The sequence below is a fragment of the Chelonoidis abingdonii genome, chromosome 2 (assembly GCF_003597395.2).
Source record: "Chelonoidis abingdonii isolate Lonesome George chromosome 2, CheloAbing_2.0, whole genome shotgun sequence".
NCBI lineage: Eukaryota > Metazoa > Chordata > Testudines > Testudinidae > Chelonoidis > Chelonoidis abingdonii.
Window position 1 is genome coordinate 62323816 of NC_133770.1, and position 24909 is coordinate 62348724.

The 24909-nt window shown below is 44.0% G+C and overlaps 1 pseudogene; it reads left to right on the forward strand.

The window, feature by feature from the left end:
- LOC116816795 (ATP-dependent translocase ABCB1-like) overlaps nt 1–20756 on the forward strand; it is a 65549-nt pseudogene extending 44793 nt beyond the window's left edge.
- The last annotated feature ends 4153 nt before the right edge of the window (nt 20757–24909 follow it).

Here is a 24909-nt window from a genome sequence, read left to right on the forward strand (position 1 = left end):
AATCCTAAGGACGGCCCTGCTACCCTGTCCTTGGTCTTCCTCTTGCTTCTAATGTATTGATAAAAAGTCTTCTTGTTTCCCTTTATTCTCATAGCTAGTTTGAGCTCATTTTGTGCCTTTACCTTTCTAATCTTGCCCCTACATTCCTGTGTTGTTTGCCTATATTCATCCTTTGTAACCTGACCTAGTTTCCTAAACTCTGCTCTGCTCTCTCACATATCTCAGAGTGATCCACACATCCTCACATCACCAACACACTTACCAAGCAGTCCCAGCTACTGTCTCCACCATTTCATGTAGGTACACCTAGCATCCTGATTGCAACTAGAGTATATGCAAATAATTCCCATGGGCTACTGCCAGCTCTATGGGATGGATAGAACATGGGGTGGGCAGCCTTTTTTTTTTTTTTCTTATCCTGTAATATTGTTAGCTGGAATCCCATGGGTGAGAGAGAATGGGCTGTAAAACAAGGTGAAGACCTTGTGCATGTCAGCAGCTACGGGGTTGGCAGAGCAAAGGTATGTGTGTTAATTGGGCACTGCAGAAAGAGGGCAGAGGTAAACTTGGATGCACAACCTGACTTGTGCATCTCCTGGTTTTCAGTAGTTTGAGTTTTATTCCACACAGCATTCTGCAGGGGTACAACATACCCCCAAGCAACCTTAACTCTGCATTTAACAGCATTCTTTGTCATGGAATTTCCAAGGTTTTTTTTTTTAAACAGGAAAAGCTCTGGTGGTATTAGAAGGTAGTAGCCATATAGGCAGTTGTACATATAGTGTTCCACAATTAGCACACTGAGCAAGCTGCACTCCCTGACACACACATTCATCAGGCCTCACCAGCCCTGCTTCAGCACACCTCCACCGCCATACCTCTGACCCATTCACTGCATCCCCCCATCCCCACTACCTTACAGAGGCCTCCCTATTGCAAACAGGGAACACGTCTCCCTGAAGTTTTCACTCCCTGTGAAAACTTTTCTATTGCTGTCACCTCTTCCCTCCTCTGATCTGGCTCACAAGCAGTACCTAGGGTTAAGAACAGCTGTGTTCCAGTGGTATAGTGTTCCTGGTCATGTTTCAGAATGGCTAGAGAGTAGAGTTTGTAGCAGGCTGGTGGGAGAAATCCCAGATAGGGTTTGTGTTCCAAAACACTGACAATTTTGTATTTGAAAGAAAAATTCTCTGACTCCTTTCCTATAGATGTATCCCATCTTCAAGAACAGTGCGATGTCAGAGCTTGTAATGGTTTCTGGTCAGCCACGAACCCTCCAATTTCCCCATGCATGTGCATCTAGTAGCTTTCCTGTAGTATTGGGGTGCATTGACAGAGCTAGGATGTGCAACGGGTCAGGTGCATTGGTAGAACTGGGGTATAGGAACGTTGGGGTACACTGGAAGGGCTGGATCTGCAGGAAAGTTGAGATTCATGAGGGGTTGGGGTGCAAAGACAGCTGTGGGATACAGAGGATTAGGATGCCAAGACCAAGTTCGGGGTTGGAGTGCTTGTTTATTGGCAGAGAGGGCACAGGGCAGTGCGCTGCAGGGCTGGGGTGCACTGGCAGAGCTGGGGGGTCATGTGCCTCCATCACCTGAACCTATTACCTCCCCTACCACCTATTCCTATTTACTTCAATCCCCTTTCCCAGCAGGGTTGTCAATTTTGGTTGAACCTATTCCTGGAGGTTTCATCACATGACAGAATCTTTAAAGATTAATCTTTAATTCCTGAAAAACAACAAGGAGTCTGGAGGATTTGTGAATACAGACTAACATAGCCACTCCTCTGACACTTTTAGTCCTGGAAACTCTGGGACAATCCTGAAGGTTTGGCAACCCTCGTTCCCAGAAAGTTTACACATCCAATTTTCCACCCAAACGCTTTGATTGCATTTCTCCCAAAATGAAATCACCTCCTATGACTCTCACATCGTAGCAATCTCCAGCCACTCAGTTCAAAATTCCTTTTGACTTGGGAGTATGTGTGTGTAATTAACTTATCTTTAGCAGTGTTATTTGAAGGGTGAGTTCACAGCCACCCAGTGGTTTGTGATTAATCTTCCAGTCCTTAGTATCTACCTATGAACTCTAGCTCTACAGTTCTAGCTCTAAGTTTTTGTTTTTGTTATTTTTTTAAAAACACCCACCACCTAGAAATTTTTTTTAAAAAATGGCTGTTTTCGGGCTTATATTTCCAGAATATCTGGCTCAACAAATGTCAAGTTTGGGTCACTAACCCTGCCCTACCATCTCCTGAGGTGCACCACTATAAATTGGTGAACCTTATGGGGGTGCAAGATACGTGTAGTAATCCAAATTTGGGGTTATTTGACCAAGGGGTTCATGAGATGCCATTTCCCACCCAATAATCAGCTTTTCTAAAGGTTCGTTCTAGTAATGTTTTTTTGCCCACACCTAGAGATCAGACCATGGGTCTGATCCTGGCACAAGGGTCTCACTCACTTGAGGGTTACCCCCAGAGAATGCATGGCATCCACTAGCCGCTTGGGGGAAGCAGGATTCAGAGCATTATTAGCAAGAGAGTTTGGCCATCCACTTAGGCTCTTGAGTAAAGGTCAAGCACTCCACAAGTTACATTGAGCACGTATGTAAAGCGAACCCCAAAGGATTTGCAGGTAGAATATGGTCAAAGCGGCTGGATAGACTGAAGAGATGCACAGTTAGTGTTTGTTCCTGAACTCCCCCAGCTAATGACAGTTCACAGCCCCCCTTTGCTGAAAACCTGGGAAAGCTTGGCTGGCATGTTGATAAAATCTGTTACTATCAGGCTTCTATTTTGGAGGGGTTGTAATGTCATCAAAGTATTTTTGTTTAAAAAAATTAGGCGTGAAAATGCTTGCTGGCAAGAGAGAAGCATTTTACAAGATGGCGGATTTAGGGGAATAGGGTGAGAGGGGTTTGAGGCTGCACAGAGAAGAGGGGGGATTATGAGGAGGGAGATAAATGGGGACGGGTGGTAAAGGAGTTGGGTTTGGGGAATGGATACTGGGAAGCAGACATGGGGGTTTGTTGCAGAGTGTCTGGGGGGAATAGGGGCAGCTCCACATGTTCCCCTTCTATCCCTTTTGTGTGTGTGCTTGAATCTAGGGGACCTCCTAGCTCTCTGGGGGAGTCTTAGCCCCTCTCCCCACCCCCTGCAGTTGAGGTGGAATTTGGGGGGGGGGGCTTGTCTCTCTGGGGGTGTCTGAGCTCACACCTGACCCCTCTCTGTTTGCCGGGCTCTGAAGCTGCTTTACCCTGCCATGGGGATCTATCTACCTTCTATGTCCCCTCTCATGTAAGCCAGGGTCTGCAGTAGGCATTGCTTTCTGGGGACATCTAAGCCCCTCTCCCTACCTCCTCACATGAACTGGAATCTGGGATGCTTTGTCCTAAGGGAGCCTGTCCCCCTCTCTCTACCTTTCCCCATGTGAGCTTGGATCAGGGAAGTCCGGGTCCTCTCTGAGTGGGAAGCTTAGAACAGTCATGCTCAGAGCATGCCCCAAGAACACACTGCTGAGAGGGGTGAGGAGCTGAGAATGGGCATGTCAGAAAATCTACAGTCCTAGGAAGGGGGAATGGGAAAACCCGACTGGCATGAATGAAGCAGTTCATATGTCTCAGAGCTAGGTGACCAGGTGTCTCAATTTTATAGGGACTGTCCCAATATTCAGGGCTTTGTCTTATATAGGTGCCTATTACTCCCCACCCCCAACCTGATTTTTCACACTTGCTGTCTGGTCACCTTCCTCAGAGCTAAATTCTGGCTGAATTCAGGCTGGGTGTTCACTTTCAGCTGAGAATATCTCATTGAGATGAATGGGCCACTTCACAGCTCTCTGAGACTATTATGATGCTGATGGATGTGTGGAGCTCCTCTACTCTATTGGCCTTCTAATTGTATACAGCATTATAACTGAGCACCAGCTCTGCTCTGGCTAAGGTGGAGAAGCCCTTCCTGTTTAAAGGATGACTACTAAGTATGCTCAAATCTGTGTGTTTACACAGATTGTCTTGAAATTTGCTATTTGTCACAAAAGCGTAGGGTAGGGTGAGTGATCCAAAGTTGGGGTGATTTCAGTATGGGGGGTAGAGATTGGGGGAGTGTGGGGGGAGAGGATGGGGAATGTGAGGGGTGGCAGAGGAAGTTGAGGATTTGGGGGTGGGCTGTCAGCCCTGAATGCTCCCCTTCTGTGTGTGTTGCTTGGATCTTGGGGAGCCCTGCTCCTCCATGTGAGCTGGGATCTAAGGACCCTGCTCTTCTTGGAGTGTCTGAGCCTCTCACCTTGCCCCCCAGCAAAGCCAAGATCGGGGTGGGAGGGAGCTAAAGATCATGCAAATTTAAACATCTGAAATCCAGAAAATGAAAAGTTAAGATACACGTCGCCCCTGTTGCAGTGCTGGCCAAAGTGTGGGGGGGACGGGCCTGGTTTGGAGGAGGGTGGACTGGGTAGGCCTGGCAGATGGCTGGGGAAGCCTGGCAGAAGCAGGAGCAGGAGTCCCCACTAGGGGTGGGTAGTAGGAGTTTGGGGCTCACCCAGCTCAGTGTGCTGCTCAGGCAGCATAACCAAGGTAACATGCAGCCCTCCAGTGAGCTGCTGCCTGGGATATGGGTACTCAGCAAAGAGCAACTTCTTACCTTTTAATGGCTTCTATAGTGCCAGCTAATGCTGCTGTACAACAAAATGTGCAGGTGAGGATAGGAGTACTTAGGAATCACATAGCAGCCATGCTGGCTTAGTGGAAAGACCACTGTGTGACCATAGGCAAATAATTTAATAGTTGTGCCTCAGTTTCCCTGAGAATGATACTTAATCTCCTTTTTTTAAAAGAAAAACACTTGGAGAGTGAAAGATGAAAAGTGCTACAGATGTGCTAACTACATAGTGGTAGGAGTAGACTCAAATATAAAAGAATACTTCATATCCGTCTTGTCTCCCAATTTAGATTTCAACGGAAGTGGTTGAAAATATAAGAACTGTGGCTTCATTAAGTAGTGAAGATGCATTCTGTGAGAGGTATAATGCAAGTCTGAATGGTCCATACAGGTAGGATTTGCTCTCAAACAATTCTGTTTTTTAAAAGCAATGAATACATATTTTCTTAATTTAAAACAACTCACGATTTAGTCATATTACATTCATTTGCAGACTAAAATGTTAAATACATGAATGATTTGAAAGATTTTGGCAGGGTAAAATGTATTTACTCAGTTTCTTTAAAATACATTCTTAGATGCTATTGTATGTGATGTAATATTTGTGTAAGAGAGACAGAATATAATGACCTGGTATAAAGTTTTTATTAACATGAATATGGGATGTTTACTTCTTCACAAGTACTGCAGCAGAATGAGTTTCATAGGTCAAGTAGCAAAGACTTTATACTACATAACGTCACCAGATCTTATGACTTGTATTATAAGTAAGGACTTGCTGGTCTTGAAATAAGGCACATTTATTTTCCTCCTTTGGCCTTTTCAGTCACACTCTACAAGCTAACAACTGCAGGGGCTAATTTCTAATATCCAAATATGTCAGACATTTTCCTAGTCTCCATTTTATTTAAATGAAATTATCTACCATCCATTTTGTTTCTTTCTCCTTAAGTATGTTTTAAGTAAAAGCAGGGATTGAAAATGATAGTCTCTGCCAATGACAGTTTTATGATTCAATATTCTATAAACCATCATCAGTATGAGAAAAAAAATCTATATTTCATTGGAGAAATGGGATTCTCAGCTTTAGCTTGTCTCTAGTCCTGGCAGGTCATTGTATCACAACATTATGATTTGTAGAGAAACTATTTTGGAAAACATTTTAAAAATATATGAGCACTAGAGATGAATAAAAATCTGAATTTTTATCCTGTGGGAAATTCTAATATTTCAAATTCTGTTTTGCTCTGAAGTGGGACAAAATGTGGAAATATATCACATTTTTTCACAGAAAAAGTTTTTTTAGAAAAATTTCTATGTAGAAATGGCAAATCATTCCATTTTTGCATTTTTCCCCAAACAAAATATTTTTATATTCCCAAATATTTGAAATATTTAATTTTTTTTTGTTTAACTGATCTGAAACATTTTGTTTCTATCTAGTTCAACATCAAACAGCATTTCCCTGTTTTGGAACATTGCATCTCTTATGGGCCAGGCTCCCTGGTTGGACTACATCTCCCATGATGCAGTGTGGTCTCCCTTCTGAAGTGGCATAATACATTATCAGAGTCCCATGGCTGTGAGTGCGAAGCAGAAATATTTCAATTCAGGTCAAACCAACCCAGAATAAAATATTTTGTTACTTTTTTCTCCATGGAAAATTTCAAATGTGCAGAAATTGCATTTTCTGTTGAAAAATCATTTTGTCAGAACTAGTACCAGTTTCTTTGTGACATCAAGGTCTGCACATAATTAAGGTGATCCAGTTTTACCATCCCACTCAACAACATTGGTCACCATTTATAAGTCACCACTATAAAGTGGGCTCTGAGTTGTTACTTTTCCCCCTCTCGTACTCAGAATAGGCAATATCTGCAGTGCTTCAGTTATGCTGTGTTGTAGACATTGACTTTTCTATGGTGACCACTATATTTATCCAAATTCTCCAAAAATGCAAGCATTCAAAGATCATAAGAGACTTATCGAAATTATCAGTTTGCTTTGTGTCAGATTGCTTTGACCATCCATAAACATTTATTCTGGAGACCAGCATTCAAGCGTTAAAATGTTTTGAGTACTAATGATAATTTTATCATAAGGTCCTATCCAACAAACAGCTTGTTGGGATGAAGGGATCTCATTTGCCATAAGTTCTCTCCAAGGCACCTTCATGGACCCCCAAGCATGCAGTTTTATTAATTATTTTAATTTTTATTTGAGTGAATGAGGTATAGGGTTTGCCACCCCTAACCCAAAGGTCTTACCTTCTCCCAGCCAGTCTCTGCTTTTGGCATTTCATGACAATTTTTTCCTTTAACATAAATCTTTTCTTTTATCAGGGACTCTCTAACAAAAGCCCTGCTATATGGACTTACCTATGGAATAGCCCAATGTGCAACCTACTTTCTTGAGGCAGCAATCTTCAGATTTGGGGGATGGCTCATTGCTAATTGTTATGGCAAACTTTGAAAATGTATTTATGTGAGTACACATCAGTCCAAAGGCAGTGATTTCAACACATGGTAATTGTGTATAGTCTAGTTACTGAGGCAATAGTGCAAGAGGTCCAGCAGTTTAGAATCTGGTCAGGAGTTGAATTGAGGCAGAAGGGTTATTTCTGGGAAAGGAAGCTTGAAACAGGTGTGTTGGCATGTACAGAGCCTGGCTCAGTTTATTTACTATGGAGAAACTTTTACTGCTGACAGTTCATTGCAGACAATGGGCTTTGTGAAATGCTTCTGCGTGGAGACATTACGTACCATTAGTCACTCATAAAAATATTGGTAGTTGTAAACTTCTGTTTCTAATCCTTTGTGTGTAATTTTTCTAAGCCATAAAGTTCTAAAACTATCACAATTCTCAGATTTATAGATAGTGTTAAGTCTGTTTGTTTTAAATAAGGAAAACAATATTTGTAATTTATTAGCAATAATAAAAAAGTCTCTCTTTAGATGAACTGAAAGAAGTTTTGTGTTTAGTTTTCAGAGCCTTTTTTACAGTTCTATTTGGTGCTATGAATGTTGGGCAGTCCACTTCTTTGGCACCAGATTTTGGCAAAGCTAAAGTTTCTGCTCAACGAATCTTTCAGTTTTTGGATCGGAAACCCTTAATTGACAGCTATAGTGAAGAGGGTACAAAACTGGTAAGGCCATTCAGAAAGTCCTTGAAACTAACAAACCTGGTGGTACTGAATTGTCCTTAATTATATTAATCTTGTTAAATTGTCTTTTGCAATGTCACAGAAGAAAGGACCAGACAGCTAGGGTAAAATTTAACAGCAATAACTTAATAATTTTATATTTGCTCAGTGGCATTTAACACCTTTTTGCTTGAGAAATTAACAGAATACTTTTAAGTGCAGTTCTGTTCTGAAAAATGACTGGAAGAATGATATTGCATTCACCTGTTCTGTCCATTGGGTGTACTCTGAGGCCTTGTCTACACTACCAGGAAAAGTCAACCTAAGTTACACTACTCCAGCTACATGAATAATGTTACTAGGTTTGATGTAGCTTAGGTCGACTTACCGCAGTGTCTTCATTGTGCTGTGTTGACAGGAGATGCTCTCCCCTCAACTTACTTTACTCTTCTCGTTCCGGTGGAGTACCACAGTCGATCAGAGAGCACTTTGCTATCGACACCCGCTGAATCAATTGCAGCAGTGTCAATCTCCCTGATAGTGAAGACAAGCCCAGTGTTAAACTGCTTTCTTCAGCAATACAAGTATGTTTTCACTGCTTTTTACTCCTGTAAACTATGCAGCTGAGGGGGAGAGTGATTTAGATTCTATTCCTTCTTGTGCATCATCAGCAGACTTGTTTGCTAAGTTCCAGTCAGTTACATCTGTGTAACAGAGAGTCAAGGTGGGTGAGTTACTATCTTTCATTGGACCAAATTCTGTTGGTGAGAGATACAAGCTGTCGAGCTTACACAGAACTCTTCTTCAGTTCTGTATGAGCTCGAAAGCTTCTCTCTCTCACCAGCAGAAGTTGGTCCAATAAAAGATATTACTTCACCTACGTTGACTCTCTAATATCCTGGGGCCAATGCGGCTGTAACAACACTGCATACAACATTTGAGTAACCTCATTCAAGTCAAAGGGGTTGCACAAGTATTAATGAGGACGTACTTTGGCCAGCCGAACCTTTTTGTTCCTGGTGATTATACATGAGATGGAAAGAACCCAGTTTGTCTCTCAAGGTCCAGTGCTGACAGTTAGAAACTCATCTTTGTATTTGTAAACTGAACACATTTCATATTGTCTCTCAGTGCTTTCCATAAATGCTTTTACAAGCAGAGCCAGCCTTTCAGAAACTTGAAATTGCTTTTGAATTCTAGCTTTAGGATAGTGGTCTCGATTCAGAAAAGGACGTAGGCACATACTGTAAGCATGCCAGTAACTCATGTGGACAACTTTAAGTCACACATGTGCTTGACTACTTTTCTGAGCTAATGCTCCCGGGGAAATATCTTCTTGTGGATGAAGATGTTAATTGAAAGTGAAACCACTCTGGGCCGAATCCTGATGCCAGTGAAGCAGCTGCTTTTGACTTCAATGAAGCTAAGATTTGGCCCAAAAAGTTTAAACTTTGGAAGTCCAGTTCTCCAGGTGCTGTAAAAGCCCATTGTACCAATGGTGCTGGTATTGTGGTCCTGGAGTTGTCCGATCCCCCAGGCATTAGAAGAGGCTCCCACAGCATCTCCTAACATCTCCTTCACTCACCCTTGTCTTCAAGTCTTCTTTCTTGCTACCTCTTATACACAGAGCTCCCTTCCTATATAAAAGAGCCAATCAGCTACCCTTTTCCTATTCAAACCTGCACTTAAAACATAGTTGTCCTTGAAAACTATGAATAATCCACCAAAGTAAAAATGTTTAACCCAATCTGAGATCTGATGTTCCCCTTGTACTATGTTCATCCTGTGTACCGTGTGTTTAAATTACATTATTTAGAGAATGAACTCGCAGGGGCAGGAACTATGTTTTCCACCCATAGTGATAGTGTCTGGATTATATGAACTGATGACATAAAAGAGAGGTATTAGGGTCATTTACTTACCTAAAGTAATGATAGTCCTTGTGCACCAGGCTGAAAAGGAATGATATAAATGAGAGAGAGATGCAGAAAAGAACGACTCAAGAAGGAGGTCCTCTATACAGAAGATACCAATCCATGTCACTGCATATTTAAGCTATAATAAACTGACAAAAATGCTCTGGGTTTGAAAATGTCATACCATTTCCAACTGACTTGTCAATGCCTTCATTTAAATGACCATACTGAGTTGTGTTTGATGCTTCTGTACAAGATAAGACAGGTCTTCTGTCATACATTTGTATTTTCTACTCTATTTTCTAGAGTAAGTTTGATGGCAACACTGAATTCAGGGACATCCATTTTATATACCCTACAAGACCAGAAGCTCAAGTTTTGCAAGGACTCAGCGTGAAGGTTAATAAAGGACAGACGCTGGCCTTGGTGGGGAGCAGTGGCTGTGGCAAAAGCGCATCCATTCAGCTGCTGGAGAGATTTTATGAACCTGTGGCAGGACAAGGGGTAAGAAAAGATTTGTAAAGCTGTTATCGCTTAGAGCTTACAGAACTGTTCTTCAAAGTATACTACAAACATTAAATCATCCGCACAACACCGCTTTGAGGTGGATAAGTGTTGTTACAGGTCCGGGTACTGCAGAGGAGACTTGGGACTTGCTTAAGGTAGAGCTGGGAGTAGAACTTTGGATCTTCTGACTCCCCGTCTAGGCTTTAGATCACTAGATTGCATCTCTTTGTTGACAGGCTTGATATATTGGAGGGGGCATTACAATATACTTCCCATAATGTAACCCTTATCACTAGTCCTCTAGTCATGTTAACATGACACACTTTGAGGTCTAATTCATCACTTGATGAGACTTTTGATGCAAGTCCTATTAATGATGATGGGAGCTCCAAGAAGAGTAGCCTAGAGATGATGAGTCAAAGGATGTTTGAAAAAATTCCCAAAGATGTAGATTCTTATTGGAGCTCTTCAACTATCTCGGTCTAAGAAGTTCATGAACAGACTTTCTCAGTAAAGATGCAAAAAGAACAGGAGTACTTTTGGCACCTTAGGGACTAACAAATTTATTTCAGTATAAGCTTTTGTGGGCTACAGCTCACTTCTTCGGATGCACAGAATGGAACACACAGAGAGGAGATATTTATACATACAGAGAACATAAAAAGGTGGAAGTATGCGTACCAACAGGAAGAGTCTAATCAATTGAGATGAGCTATCATCAGCAGGAGAAAAAAAACCTTTTGAAGTGATAATTGAGATGACCCATAGAAGGTGAGAGGAGAACTTAGCATAGGGAAATAGATTCAATTAGTGTAACGACCCAACCGTTCCCAGTCTCTGTTTAAACGTAAGTTAATTGTATCTAATTTGCATATTAATTTTCGAGTTCAGCAGTCTCTCTTGGAGTCTGTTTTGAAGTTTTTTGTTGCAAAATTGCCACCTTCAAGTCTGTCACTGAGTGGTTAGAGAGGTTGAAGTGTTCTCCCACTGGTGGTTTTTGAATGTTATGATTCCTGATGTCAGATTTGTGTCCATTTATTCTTTTGCATAGAGACTATCCAGTTTGGCCAACGTACATGGCAGAGGGGCATTGATGACACATGATGGCATATATCACGTTGGTAGACGTGCAGGTGAATGAGCCCCTGATGGTGTGGCTGATGTGATTAGGTCCTATGATGGTGTCACTTGAATAGATATGTGGACAGAGCTGGCATCAGGCTTTGTTGCAAGGATAGGTTCCTGGACTAGTGTTTATGCTGTATGATATGTGATTGCTGGTGAGTATTTGGTTCAGGTTGGAAGGCTGTCTGTAAGCGAGGACTGGGCTGTCTCTCTGTCTACTCTGAAATCAGTAAAGATGGAAATTCTGTGGGCACATCTCATTATAGACTGGCAATTCCACATCTATTACAGAAGCTAGCAGAGCAGACATCCGCAAAAAATACTTCTGAGAGGAAAAGGTTATCTGAGCTTCTTTTGAATTTTCAGAGTTTTGGTTCAGTTCAATTTTGGATGAAAGATCTGATCATCTATTATTTGATCAGAAGTGGTTCTCTGACCACTTTACTTCTACTGTAACTCTAACACAGGGCAGAGGATTTTTACAGATTGGTGTTTCACATATATGTTGTATGCCTGAGGAGAAGTATTGCATTCTGCAGGGACTGATTTTTTTTCCTTTTTCTGTTTCTAGTTTGCAGATGGGTTAGATACGAAGTCTTTGTATTTGCAATGGTTAAGGTCCAAATTGGGTATTGTGTCCCAGGAGCCTATTTTGTTTAACTGCAACATTGCTGAAAATATGCAGTACGGAGACAACAGTAGGGTTGTCAGTCAGGAGGAAGTTGAAGAGGCAGCTAAAGCAGCAAATATTCACACCTTCATAGAAAATCTCCCAGAGGTAAATGAAAATGTCTTTCCATTCTCAGTGTGGGGTAAATAGTCACTGTGACCTATCTAAGCAACTCCTATTAATGCAAAACAATATGCTTTTTGTGTTTTTTTTAAAAAGTTTTTCTTGTGGATACAATTCTCAGAGGAAAATAGGAAGCTGATGTTTAAAAATGTAACTTGCAATATGTATTAACACAGATGCAGTCATAATTAGCTAATTCAAATGCAAAATCTGAGCTCCAGTTTTCTTGTGCTCCTCTACCACAGTGATGTTATATAACAACTATAAAGGAGGCATTCGATTCTAAACCTTTATTTTCATTTCCTCATAAACTTTGCCAATTCTTTTTCCTTTTTTGGCTGAAACTTTCTCCAGTTTTAGTTTTATCTGAAAGCTAAAATGTTTCAAGTACATTTTAACCTTTGTGTTCTTCTTCGAGTGATTGCTCATATCAATTCCAGTTAGGTGTGTGTGCGCGCCGCATGCACGGAAGTCGGAAACTTTTTCCGTATCAGCTTCCCATTGGGCCAGCTAGGGAGCCCCCTGGAGTGGTGCTGATATGGCATTCTATATAAGACCCTGCCAGCCTGACCTCCCTTCAGTTCCTTCTTACCGCCCATAATGGTTGTTGGAACAGGGGTCTCTTGGTTTCTCAAGTGCTCCACTAATTCCTAGCTTATCATAATCATTGTTAGTTAATTATTAATAGTTAGTGTTAAGTGTTTTTCTCTGTAGTGTTAAGCGTTGTTCAATCATTGAGGGCAGTTTACCACTTATCAACTGCCCTGCGGGGCCCTGGGGCATGCCATCCCAGGGTTTCAAGCCTTGCAATTCTTGCAATAAGACCATGCCTATTGGTGATCCCCATGACTCCTGCCTTAAGAGGCTGACAAGTGTAGAATCTGTAAGGCTTTCAAGCCATGGACAAGAAAAGAGAGGGAAATTCGACTCTAGCAACGCTTGATGGAGTCTGCATTGCAGCCCTCTCAAGACGAGGGTCCAAGCGCCTCGGTGAGCAGTGCTCCCCCAGAACTGCCGGTTCTGGCACCACAGAAGATCCCATGCCCGCCTTGGGACCGACGATCTCCTGGGCCCCAGAAACACCCACCTCGGCACCATTCCCATTCCCCGGTTGCCAGAAAGGAAGCAAGACCTGGAAGGACCCATCGTTAGGGTTGAAGAAGTTGTTCCAGCCCCAACTGAGTAACATGCCAGCCCAGCACAGGGTACCGTTCAACTGGAGGAGATTACATTGCCTTGCACTCCGGATACCTTTGAGGCCACTAGAGGGCTCATCGAAGTGACAGCTTCAGTACCCCTGGCCCCAGCACCAGCCCCGGCCTTAGTTCCGGTATCATCCAAGGGCAAGCCGGTGATATTCGGACTGTCAGCCCCTAGACCAGCATCTAAATGCTGCTCGGAGCCCCGGCGTCATTCCGAGTCCCGGCACCACCCCAGGTACCAGTCTGACTCATGGCACTGGTTAGACTCGCGGCACTGGTCTTGCAGCCCTGACCCTCAGAGTCGTTCCCACTCGAGGTCACGGCTGACTGCTGGAACGTGGTCCCGCTTGAGGTCCGGGTCTTGCTCAGTGACCTTGCGGCACCATTATGATTGTCTCCACATGGAACACTGATCCCTGAGTCGACTGTCGCCACAGCATCAGTCCACGGCCCGCTGCCGCTCTCCATCATGGCACCGGTCACCCGAGCAACACCGGTCACCCGAGTGGCACCGTTCTCCAATGCGGCACCACTCTTCCTCGCGGCACTGCTTTTCATCACGATTGGTCTCACAGCTCTGATCATCAGATGACCCTCGGCTACCAAGGGACTCAGTGCCCTCTTTACTCCACTCACGCACCGCCCCTCCTTGGCCATCACGGTCCCAATCCCCCTCCCGGTAGGTCAGGGAGAGCTTCAGGGGCTTCGGACATTCCCAAGTCAGGCCCACAAAGCCTTGGACAAGACCCCCCAGTGCCCAATTGGCAGCCTTAGTGGCAATTCTGGACCCCCTGGGCATATCATCAGGCCCAAGATGCCCCCCCCAGGGGCCCATCCGTTGTCATGCTCGGACACCTGTCCTCCTGAGGTAACCCTCAGGTGCCCTCCCATGAATCCGGACCAACCCGTGGAGTCAGCACCCATGGTAGGGGCTATCCCAGGGGCCCAGGAGGAGATACCTGCAGCTGACCCAAGAAGCTGTTTCCATCCCGGCTCTCCTGGTGGAGTCGTCTTCGTTCTCCCTGATGAGGCCATGGCTGGCACGTCCATGTCTGGTCCACCTCCAGTGGACTTTAGGATCCTCCAAGAATTGCTTCGGCATGTGGCCTTTAATATGAACCTCAAAGCTGAGGAGGTTGTGGAGGAGGAGGACCCTATGGTGGACATTTTAGGCCCCGAAAGAACTTCCAGGGTGGCCCTCCCCATGAACAAGACTATTCAAAGTAATGCCATGTCTCTCTGGCAAACCCTTGCCTCTATCCCTCCCACAGCCAAGGGGGTAGAAAGGAAATACTTGTTCACACCAGGGGCTACAAGTACTTCTTCACTCACTCTGCATCATGCTCACTCGTGGTGGATGCGATAAACGCCAGAGAAAGACAGGGCCAGCAAGGGCCTGTCCCCAAATCAAAGGACGCTAATTGCCTGGATCTTTTCGGGAGAAAGGTTTATTCTACTGAGGGTCTCTTGCTTAAGATCGCTAACCAGTTGGTGATCCTCAGTAGATACAACTTTAACTCTTGGTCTTCAGTCCTTAAATTCCAAGATCTCCCAACGGAGGCCCGTACGGAACTCAAGGTCATTGCTGAGGAAGGTAAATTGGTGGCCCAGACCTCCCTCCAGGTTTCCCTCGATGCTGCGGAAGTGGCTGCACGCACTCTGGCTTCTAGCATTGCCATGCAATGGAATGCCTGGCTGCAATCCTCAGGTCTCCTGCCGGAGGTCCAAAGCACCATCCAAGATCTCCCCTTTGATGGTCAGGGCTTGTTTGCAGAGCAAACCAATTCCCTCTTGCATACCTTAAAGGATACGAGAAACACTATCAAATCTTTAGGTATGCATGCCCTGGCTAACCAACGAAAGCCATTTAAACCCCAGACCACCCAGCAGTGCGCCTTCCTGCCTAGACCGAGGCAGGACTTTTCTAGTCGGAGAAACAGATACTCTCAACATAGACCATCTCCCCACCCTCCAGACAGGGTCAAGGACAGTCTAAGCCTCCCCTGGGCCCTAAGCGCCCGTTTTGAAGGTGCACCTGAGGATGGACTGCCAGCTCTCATCCCGGACAGTTACCCATTCCTGAACCGTCTATTCCATTTTTACCATGCCTGGTCCCATATTACCTTGAACTGTTGGGTCCGCCGCAACGTGCAGATGGGATATTCTATCCATTTCCATTCCATCCTGCCCTGCCACCCTCCTTCTCTGTCCCTCTTCAGGGATCTTCCTCACGAGCAACTCCTTGTCCAGGACGTACAATCCCTCCTTGCCCTAGGGGCAGTGGAGGAAGTGCCTCAGGAGCTCAGGGGCAAGGGTTTCTACTGCCGTTATTTCTTTGTCCCCAAAGAAAAAGGAGGCCTATGGCCCATTCTGGACCTCAGGTAGCTCAACAAGCGCATCGTCAACCTGAAGTTCCATATGGTCTCCTTAGCCACTATCATTCCTTTGCTGGATCCGGGAGACTGGTATGCCACCCTTGATATGAAAGACGTGTACTTTTACATTTCGATTATTCCATCTCACAGACATTTCCTCCACTTCATGGTGAACAACAAGCACTATCAGTTCACGGCCCTTCCATTCGGCCTGTGCACAGCCCCTCGTGTCTTTACCAAGTGCATGGCTGTCATGGCAGCCTTCATTCGCCGTCACCACGTGGATGTCATCCCATACGTTGATGACTGGCTTATATGGGGTCAGTCTCATCAACATGTCCAGTCTCAGGTACAATTGGCCACGGACACGTTCACTCACCTGGGCATCATGCTGAACGTCAGCAAATCTGTCCTCTCCCCTACTCAAACAATAGAGTTTATAGGTGCGGTCCTGGACACAAACCAGGCAAGGGCTTTCCTTCAGGAGGCACAGCGCTTGGCTGTGGCAAGTATAATTATCAGCCTTTGCAAATTTCCCACCGCCACTGCAAGACAGTGCCTCAGGTTGCTGGGTCACATGGCATCCTGTACCTACATGGTACAACATCCAGGCTGAGGCTCAGGCTGCTACAGACCTGGTTGGCATCCGCCTATCAACCGGGATGCAACAGCCTGGAAATGGTCTCATGGTCCTGAAGTGCACGCTCGACTCCATCTGATGGTGCCTGTATCCTCAGAGGGTGGGTGCTGGGGTCCTGTTCCACCCCCCTCAACCCACCTTGATCCTGGTCACAGATGCATCTGTCCTGGAAATGGGGGCCCACCTTGGGAGCCTGACAACGCAGGGCTTATGGCGTGAAAGCCAGCTGTTGTTGCACATCAATATCAAAGAGCTCAGGGTGATTCGCCTTGCATGCCAAACCTTCCTTCCTCACTTACAAGGGTATTGCGTAGCGGTCCTAACAGACAACACCATGGCCATGTTCTACCTGAACAAGCAAAGCGCATCCCGGTCATTGCCACTCTGCCAAGAAGCCTTCCTTCTGTGGGACTTCTGCTTAGCCCACTCCTTCACCCTTCAGGCCTCGTACTTGCTGGCTGTCCAGAACATACTGGCTGACAGCTTAAGCAGGCGTTTTCTCACACATGAGTGGTCGATATGCCCGGACATCATTCACTCCATTTTCCACACCTGGGGGTTTCCCCAAGTTGTCTTGTTCACTTCACAGACCAACAGGAAGTGCCCAACCTTCTGCCTCTTTCGGGGTCTCAGCCCAGGATTGATAGCAGATGCCTTCCAGATCACATGGTCGAGCCAGTTGCTTTCTGCCTTCCCACCATTCCTGCTTGTTCACAAGGTGCTCCTCAAAGGCTGCTGGGATAGAGCGGATGTCATACTGGTAGCCCCCACCTGGCGTGCCAGTGTTGGGTACTCGATCCTGCTGGACTTGTCAGTTCGAGCTCCCATACGCCTTCCTCTCAACCCCAACCTCATCTCCCAGAACCACAGTCATCTCCTTCTCCGAACCTTCCGTCGCTCCACCTCATGGCCTGGAGGATCCATGGCTGAACCAGGCCAAATGCACCTGTTTGAACTCAATGAGGCGGATGCTCCTCGAAAGCCACAAGTTGTCGACTAGACTTACCTACGAGGCTAAGTGGAAGAGGTTTTCCAGCTGGTGTGCTCAGAGACAGGTGCTTCCGCTCCAGGCTTCAATCCCATGCATTTTGGACTACCTGATGTTCTTAAAGGACCAGCACCTAGCTTTTGGATCCCTTAAGGTTCACCTAGTGGCTATCTCTGCATTCCACCCTGGCGCGGCAGAGCGCTCTGTGTTTACACACCCTGTCGTGCGACATTTCCTCAAACACCTGGAAAAAATTCATCCTCCAACGAAGCTACCCATGCCTGCATGGTACCTGAACTTGGTCCTCTCCTGCCTTATGGGCCCTCCTTTGAGCCACTGGCCACCTGTTCACTTCTCTCTCTCTCGTGGAAGGTCATCTTCCTAGTGGCCATCACTTCTGCACGTCGGGTGTCCGAACTATGAGCTCTCACCTGTGATCCATCCTATACCATTTTTCATAAAGATAAGGTTCAACTAAGACCTCATCCGGCCTTTCTGCCAAAAGTGGTGTCCCACTTCCATGTAAGCCAGGATGTCTTCTACCCCAAACTGCATGCTGATCTTCGGGAACAGAGGCTCCATTTCCTGGATGTTAGAAGAGCACTCTATAGACTGAACAAAGCCCTTCCGTAAAACAATCCAGTTATTTGTCACCATCGTGGAGCAGATGAAAAGCACTCCGGTTTCCTCTCAGCAAATTTCTTCTTGGATCACCGGCTGTATCTGTGCTTGCTACAACTTGGCAAATGTCCCTCCACCTGCTGTCACGGCTCACTCCATGAGGGCTCAGGTGTTATCAGCTGCTTTTCTGGCTCACATTACGCTCCAGGAAATCCGGAGAACCACCACGTGGGCCTCCGTTCACACCTTCACGTCCCACTATGCCATCGTTCAGCACTCTCAGGACGATGCAGCCTTTGGCAGAGCGAGCCTCCAATCTGCGGTTCCTTGACTCCGACCCCACCTCTGAGTTAAGGCTTGTGAGTCACCGAACTGGAATTGATATGAGCAACACGCCTTGAAGAACAACAGTTACAGAAAGGTAAGTAACCATTTTTTTGACATGGACTTAGTTCTCAAAGTGGAGAAAGACCTTGGAAAAACCCAAAGAAATTGGGCTTCCTGTAGAGTTGCATGGAATTGAAAATGACAATTGAAAATTAAATAAAACAATATTTTTTTCATTACCATCTAGTTTTTTGAAAATGTACTTAGAAGAAAGTTTTGGATGTGTAAGAAATAAAGGATCACCTCCTGAGTGTGGGTCTCAAGGGCCTTGAAATTATAAATCTTGAGATTTATATGTTTAAGTACAGGTGTCTTTGACTAAACACATCAGTGGTTGCACCACTTGGGAGTTAATCTTTTTCTAATGCTGAAATGAATTTTCTTTACAGAGCAGGTATCAATATGTGTAGCTATAGAAATGCATTTTAATTCAAACAGTTAATAAAATCTTATAACATCTTATTTTTTTATTAAAAACAATTACATTATTTTTTCTTTCATGGTGGAAATGCTTTATAGTACATTATCTGCTTTAAAACTATAACTTTCTGTTTCTCACTTTCCTTCACAATGAATATATACTTATACAGAAGTATAATACCCGAGTGGGTGACAAAGGAGCACACCTTTCTGGAGGTCAGAAACAAAGAATCGCAATTGCTCGTGCTCTAGTTTGTAAGCCAGCAGTTCTGCTTCTGGATGAAGCCACATCTGCTCTTGACACGGAAAGTGAAAAGGTTAGTAATATGCATTCTACCATTTGTAATACACACAAAATTATGGGGTTCGAATGCTTCACTGCAAGAACACAGGCTCTCCATCTACAATACAATTTTGAAAGTTCCACAGAACAACCCTTAGCTCACTCTCTGTCTACAGCCTGCTTTTGTAAGGTGTAGAGTGCTTTCAACTCCTGGTGTCTAAATTGGGAGCTGATGGTAGTTAGCAACACTTGGGGCTGGAGACAAAGTGGGATTTTCAGAACTCCTCAGTTTTGGCCTGCCTAAGTTCCTTCAAAGTCAGTTATGAAGTCAATGGCACTTTTTTAATGGGTTCACAGTTAGATCAATGCTGAGCACTTTGGAAAATCCCATTCACAATTAGCAACTTTGAGTTTGAGACAGGTGTCTTCAAACAGTAGACTGTGATCTACTAGAGGAGGCTCCTTCCTCTTCCCTTCAGCCAGCAGCACTAGCAGCAACGTGGGTCTCTTTCTACACTATTCCCTGATCAGTCTGGGCGAACAGGTGTTGCTACAGAAACCGAGAGGGATCCACTCTGCCAGTAGAACTGCTGGCTGTCAGGACAGAATGGAACAATGAAGAAGCGTCTGTCTACTTCCCAGTCCTTTGATCCATCTGCATTCAGAGGGTAAGAGGTGACATGCAGGAGCAGCTGGTTTGGAAAAAAGGCTTCAGCAACACCTCCTATCTCTCAGGAGATGTTGTGCAGAGAAGAGAGAGTAATTAAGCTATTCTCTGCTGCTCACCTGGCTGAGCTTCCTCACTGCATCCACCATCTCCAGGAGAGGGGGCAGACTCCACAGGGACGAATAAACAGTTCATTTGGATGGGGATGCAGTAGAAGTGAAAAATGCCACCATGCAAACCACCATCCAGTTGTGAGCGAGATGTCAGGATCCTGAATTTTGGATTTTTATGGACAACAAGAAGTGTCTGGCATTGCTGGTACTATCAATGAACATGCAAGTTTTAGTCATCTCTGTGTATTTGGCTGGTCTGCTTTCTCCAAACTGATCTAAGTATTGTGCATGTCTAACTGACAAACACCTGGACAAGGGCATATGGCGGGGAGGACAGAGGTTGTTAGTTTCTCTAAATTTGGCGTGTAGCTGGAAACAGACAGCATGCAATGTAAAATATAACACACACATTTGGTAAGCAGCCACTATCACAGGCAATTCATTACACCTCTGCAAATTAGTTGTGTTGGTCCAAACTAGATCCTTATGGACCTCATTCTGCTAGCCTTTGTTCATGAGAGTAGTCTCAATGACTTCAGTGGAAGTACTCACACAAATAAAGGTTGTAATATGAGGCCCCTCCGTTTGAGGCCTCCTTCATGCATGGGAAGGACTGAATCCTAAACCCCAGTGAGGAACACCCAAAGGCAAAGGTGTTACCTATGAAAGGGAAGATTCTCCAAGTAATAACAAGTTTTTCACTGCATCTGTCTGCAGATTGTCCAGAAAGCCTTGGACGATGCCAGGAAGGGTCGAACCTGCATTATTATTGCTCACCGCTTGACAACCATCCAGAAAGCTGATGTCATAGCAGTGATTCATAATGGAAAAGTAGTGGAACAAGGGACTCACAGTCAGCTGCTGGCAAAAGAAGGACATTACTATGCACTTGTAAATGCACAAGTTTCTCATTAACGTTAACATTAATGTTACAAACTAATCTATTTATATAAATACACACACAATCCACAGCTAAGTCATACTAAGGATGTACTCATTACTGAGATGTCTCCAGGTTCAAAACACAGGCACATAGTAAAAAACAGAGAAGAGATTTATTTTTTCGTTGTTGCACAGCTTTAGTGTTACTTAATCCTATTGGTAAAATCTTTTGGGGTGTGTTGCTTAATTTTAAACTGTTTTTATATTAATGATTACAAGCCTTTCATGGAAATATATATTGACAAAATAGATCACAAACTGTTTGTTGATAAAGTATTGTTAAAACCTGTATTATTGACCTAACAAAACTAACTGGTTCTTTGGAAAGCATTAAGGCTATTTCCGAAAGATTTAAAAATAATTATTATTGGCCCAATGACCATGATGGCTCCTTTTGGAGCTAACTGATGTCAACCATGTAAATAGCTATTTAACAAAAAACTGTGTGGGTGGGGGAGAGGTTTACCATATGAAGTTAGATTTAAACATTTTTTTCAGCTTTTTCAATGGAGTTTTAGAAATGTTGATCGATCTATCTATATTCATAGTGGTTTACACAGCTCTGTTATAATATTTTATTATCAGAGCGTTTTCCCTTTAACATAGTCAACCATCATGCTTAAGCAACAGTTGAGGAACATATCTCATCTACTTATTAAGAGAGAGAGAGAGACAGACAGATAGACTCGGACAGCTCTGTTTTGGGTTTGCTTCTGGCAAACTCACCTTTTGGTTTGCCAAGGACAAAATCAAAACCACCTTTGGTTTTTTTTCAATATTTACACCCTACAGGAGCTTGGACTATTTCACACTTTCAGATGCCTCTGCTTACTTGTGAGAGACAGAAATTAAAAATAATTATAATGTCTTTTGCTCCTTTGTTTCCCAGCTTCTAGGCCTATGAGGGAAACAAAATATAACAACATTTAAGCTTTGCTCTCACCCTTTCTAAAATACATGTGGTCACTATTCCCCATTCATCCTCATCCCCAATCAGCTTTTCTCAGCAGCTACCAGGAATGGCAATTCCCATTATCGGCCATTGAGCCTCTGTAGACACATTGGGAAGGGCTGGTCAGTTTCTGCTGGCACCACCATGACATGTGCAGGAAAGTGACTTTCTACTTCTGGTTATAGAGAAATCAATGGCCGTTCTCACAGTATTTCCCCATTATCCAAACTGGAATCAAATGTGTCCCTTTGTCTGGCTTTGATTTTACACTGGAACCAATTGTTAAGTCTGTTCACTGTAAAGTTGAAGCCTATAATAAAGAATATGGGAAATCATTCAAATATTACACGGAGAGGATTGCCAAACAGTTTATTTTAAGGCCACATAATGTATGAACTATAGAACATCTGTAGCTAGTTAATGGGATCTCATAGTCACATTAACACAGATAATGTAGAGTAGAGGCCAAAATGCTTCACCACTCAATCTGCTTCCAATTTGATAACTTTGATCTTGTTTTAATAGAGCTGGGCAAAACATTTGAGGAGACATGCACATTTGGACATTAAAGGTTTAGAAAAGGGCTTTGCTTTGGTCAACTGAGAGTACATATGAGCTGTCACATCCATTACATATGATGTACAGGAAGATAATTGTACATATACCATTCTTGGTATGTTGCTTAACATTGTTCATCAGTGCATTCTTCTGTGGCAATAGTCAGCCAAATTCAATCAAGTCTGTATTGCTGGAAAAATCATTTTGAAATAAAAGGCCTGGAGGTGTCAAGTATCAGATCATTCTTTAAAATATTGTGGGATTAGAAGTAGCTGGGGCCAGAACAACCAGCTCTTGCTAGTTAGTGTATTTTACTCTATGCTGGGAGTGTGCGTTCAATGGTGATGCTGATCTTATGTGTGGAGAAAGGACACGGCTCTGTGGCTGCACCTCACTTCTTAAAAAATGAATCTGGAAAACCTCCCACTGCATACATCTGGCCTCTTCACTTGTATTTCAAAGGAGGAAATTTAACAGGAAAATGTCAAATACAATGAAGGCAACATGGGTTGGTTCACTTCGTCTTCCACAATTCTACACCCCCACCACTTAAAAGAACCAATATTTATTTATTTTCAATAAAACACACCAATATCAGTCTCCCATTATAATTACAATCCAGAGCAATAAAACACAACAAAAGCAAATACCAGACAACATAAAACAGCCAGTTACCAAGAAAACAGAACAAACTCTTCTTCAGATTTCCAACAGGAACCCCACACAATCAAATGCCTGTTCAGGTATGTGGGCTGTGGTGCATAAATCTAACCAGATCTCTGTTTTGCAAGCTTTGCTAACAAATGATGGCCACACACTCCCACTCGTGGGGGTCCCATAATCAGCCATATTCTCAGTAGCTTCTCTCAATCCACCATAATCACCCCCACCAGCCTGCTCTCATATTTGTCCCAGTCTTACCCCACCACTGAAGATACCCACTTGTATTTTCCAGTCCAGATCAGCTGGAGAGACAGGCCCCGACAGCCTGCAAACTGGCCGATATACTGACCAGCAGTGAAGAGGCAAATGTGGTATTAAGCCACCTTTGCAGCTGCCAAATCATGGACCCAACAGGCAACAACTGGTACAAGACAGAGGAGCCACGTCAGAGGACCTGCAGGCTAAAATGGCATTTTAGCCCCACCTGCTTCTGCCTGCCCACAGCTGCTACCCTGGGCAGCATCTTTGCCGCTCTGCGGCACTAGATAGTATCTTGGCCAGTTTGCAGGCTGTCTGGGCTGCACGGCCAGAGGGTTCCCCTACTTAAGATGATTCCTCCCCTGCCCAATGTGGCCAGTTTGCACCAGTGTGGTCAAGAGCTTGTCCCACAATGCTGGTTGTCGTCAGTATTCTGGAAAAAACATCAGCCCACATCTACTCACTGACTCTAATGGCCTCTCAAACCCATTGAAGAAGGGGGAAGGGGCATAAAACATGTATGTTAGGTTAGTGCTAGGATGACCAGACAGCAAATGTGAAAAATCTGGACAGGGGCTGGGGGGTAATAGGAGCCTATATAAGAAAAAAACCCAAAAATCTGGACTGTCCCTATAAAATCAGGACAGCTGGTCATCCTAGTTAGTACTTATCTAAGCATGCTAGGTTATTGCTGATGTGTGAAGTCCTGAGAGAGCAAAAGTGTGCCAAGATTTTGGAGAGCAGCCACAACATAATTAACCATTCAACTCACCTGTAAATTCAGCATAAATTGCTGTCAAATTTGATTAACTCTTTGGGGTCAGGAATCAAATTTACATTGATACATGCGAATTCAAACTGCAGCCATGGTGAGGAGCATAGTATAAATACTTAGACAAATTGACAGTAGGAGATGCCAATTCTGCTGGTGTTAAGGAGTTAGATGTCCTTGTATTCTTGTTCACATGACTGTAGGACAATCCCAATGGGTGCTGAAGTTCCCCATTCCCCTGATATCCATACTTTTGGATTACATGTCATCAGGTTGTCAGCCAAACAATTTCCAGAGCGGTAGCTGAGTTTAACATTTAGCATTGTTTCCTTCCCAAATGTTTCACCTCCTCTACAGTCTATAAAACTTCTATTCACACCAATCTCAAAACTGCAGAGGATTGTATAACTCCATAAAGAAGCTACTTCGTGGCGGCTTTATAGGGATAAGGAAGAATTTCATTGGAATCACCATTTGCAACCAGGGCTGCCCAGAGGACTCAGGGGGCCTGGGAAAAGCAGTTTTTTGGGGGGGCCCTTCCATGAAAAAAGTTGCAATACTATAGCATACTGTATTCTCATGGGGGCTCCAGTGGGGCTCTGGGAAAAATGAACATTTAAAAACCTTCCGTATCTCAGCACAAACCCAATTTTGAGAAAACTTCTTTTCAAGTCACCTTTATGAGGTATCACTGGTTCTCAGTATTAGCTAGTGCTAAAAGGCACTGAAGCTCATTAAAAGGGTTGGACAAATATTTTCCATCAAAACTTTTTTTGGATTGAAAATTACTGGTTTTTAAAAAGCAGAAAAAAATCACAGACAATGTCTGCTTTCCTTCAAAATTTATTATGGTTTTTTTTAATTGAAAAGCTGAAATTAGTCTGCCAAAACCTGAACATGGTTTGGGGTTTCAGAAGCATGTG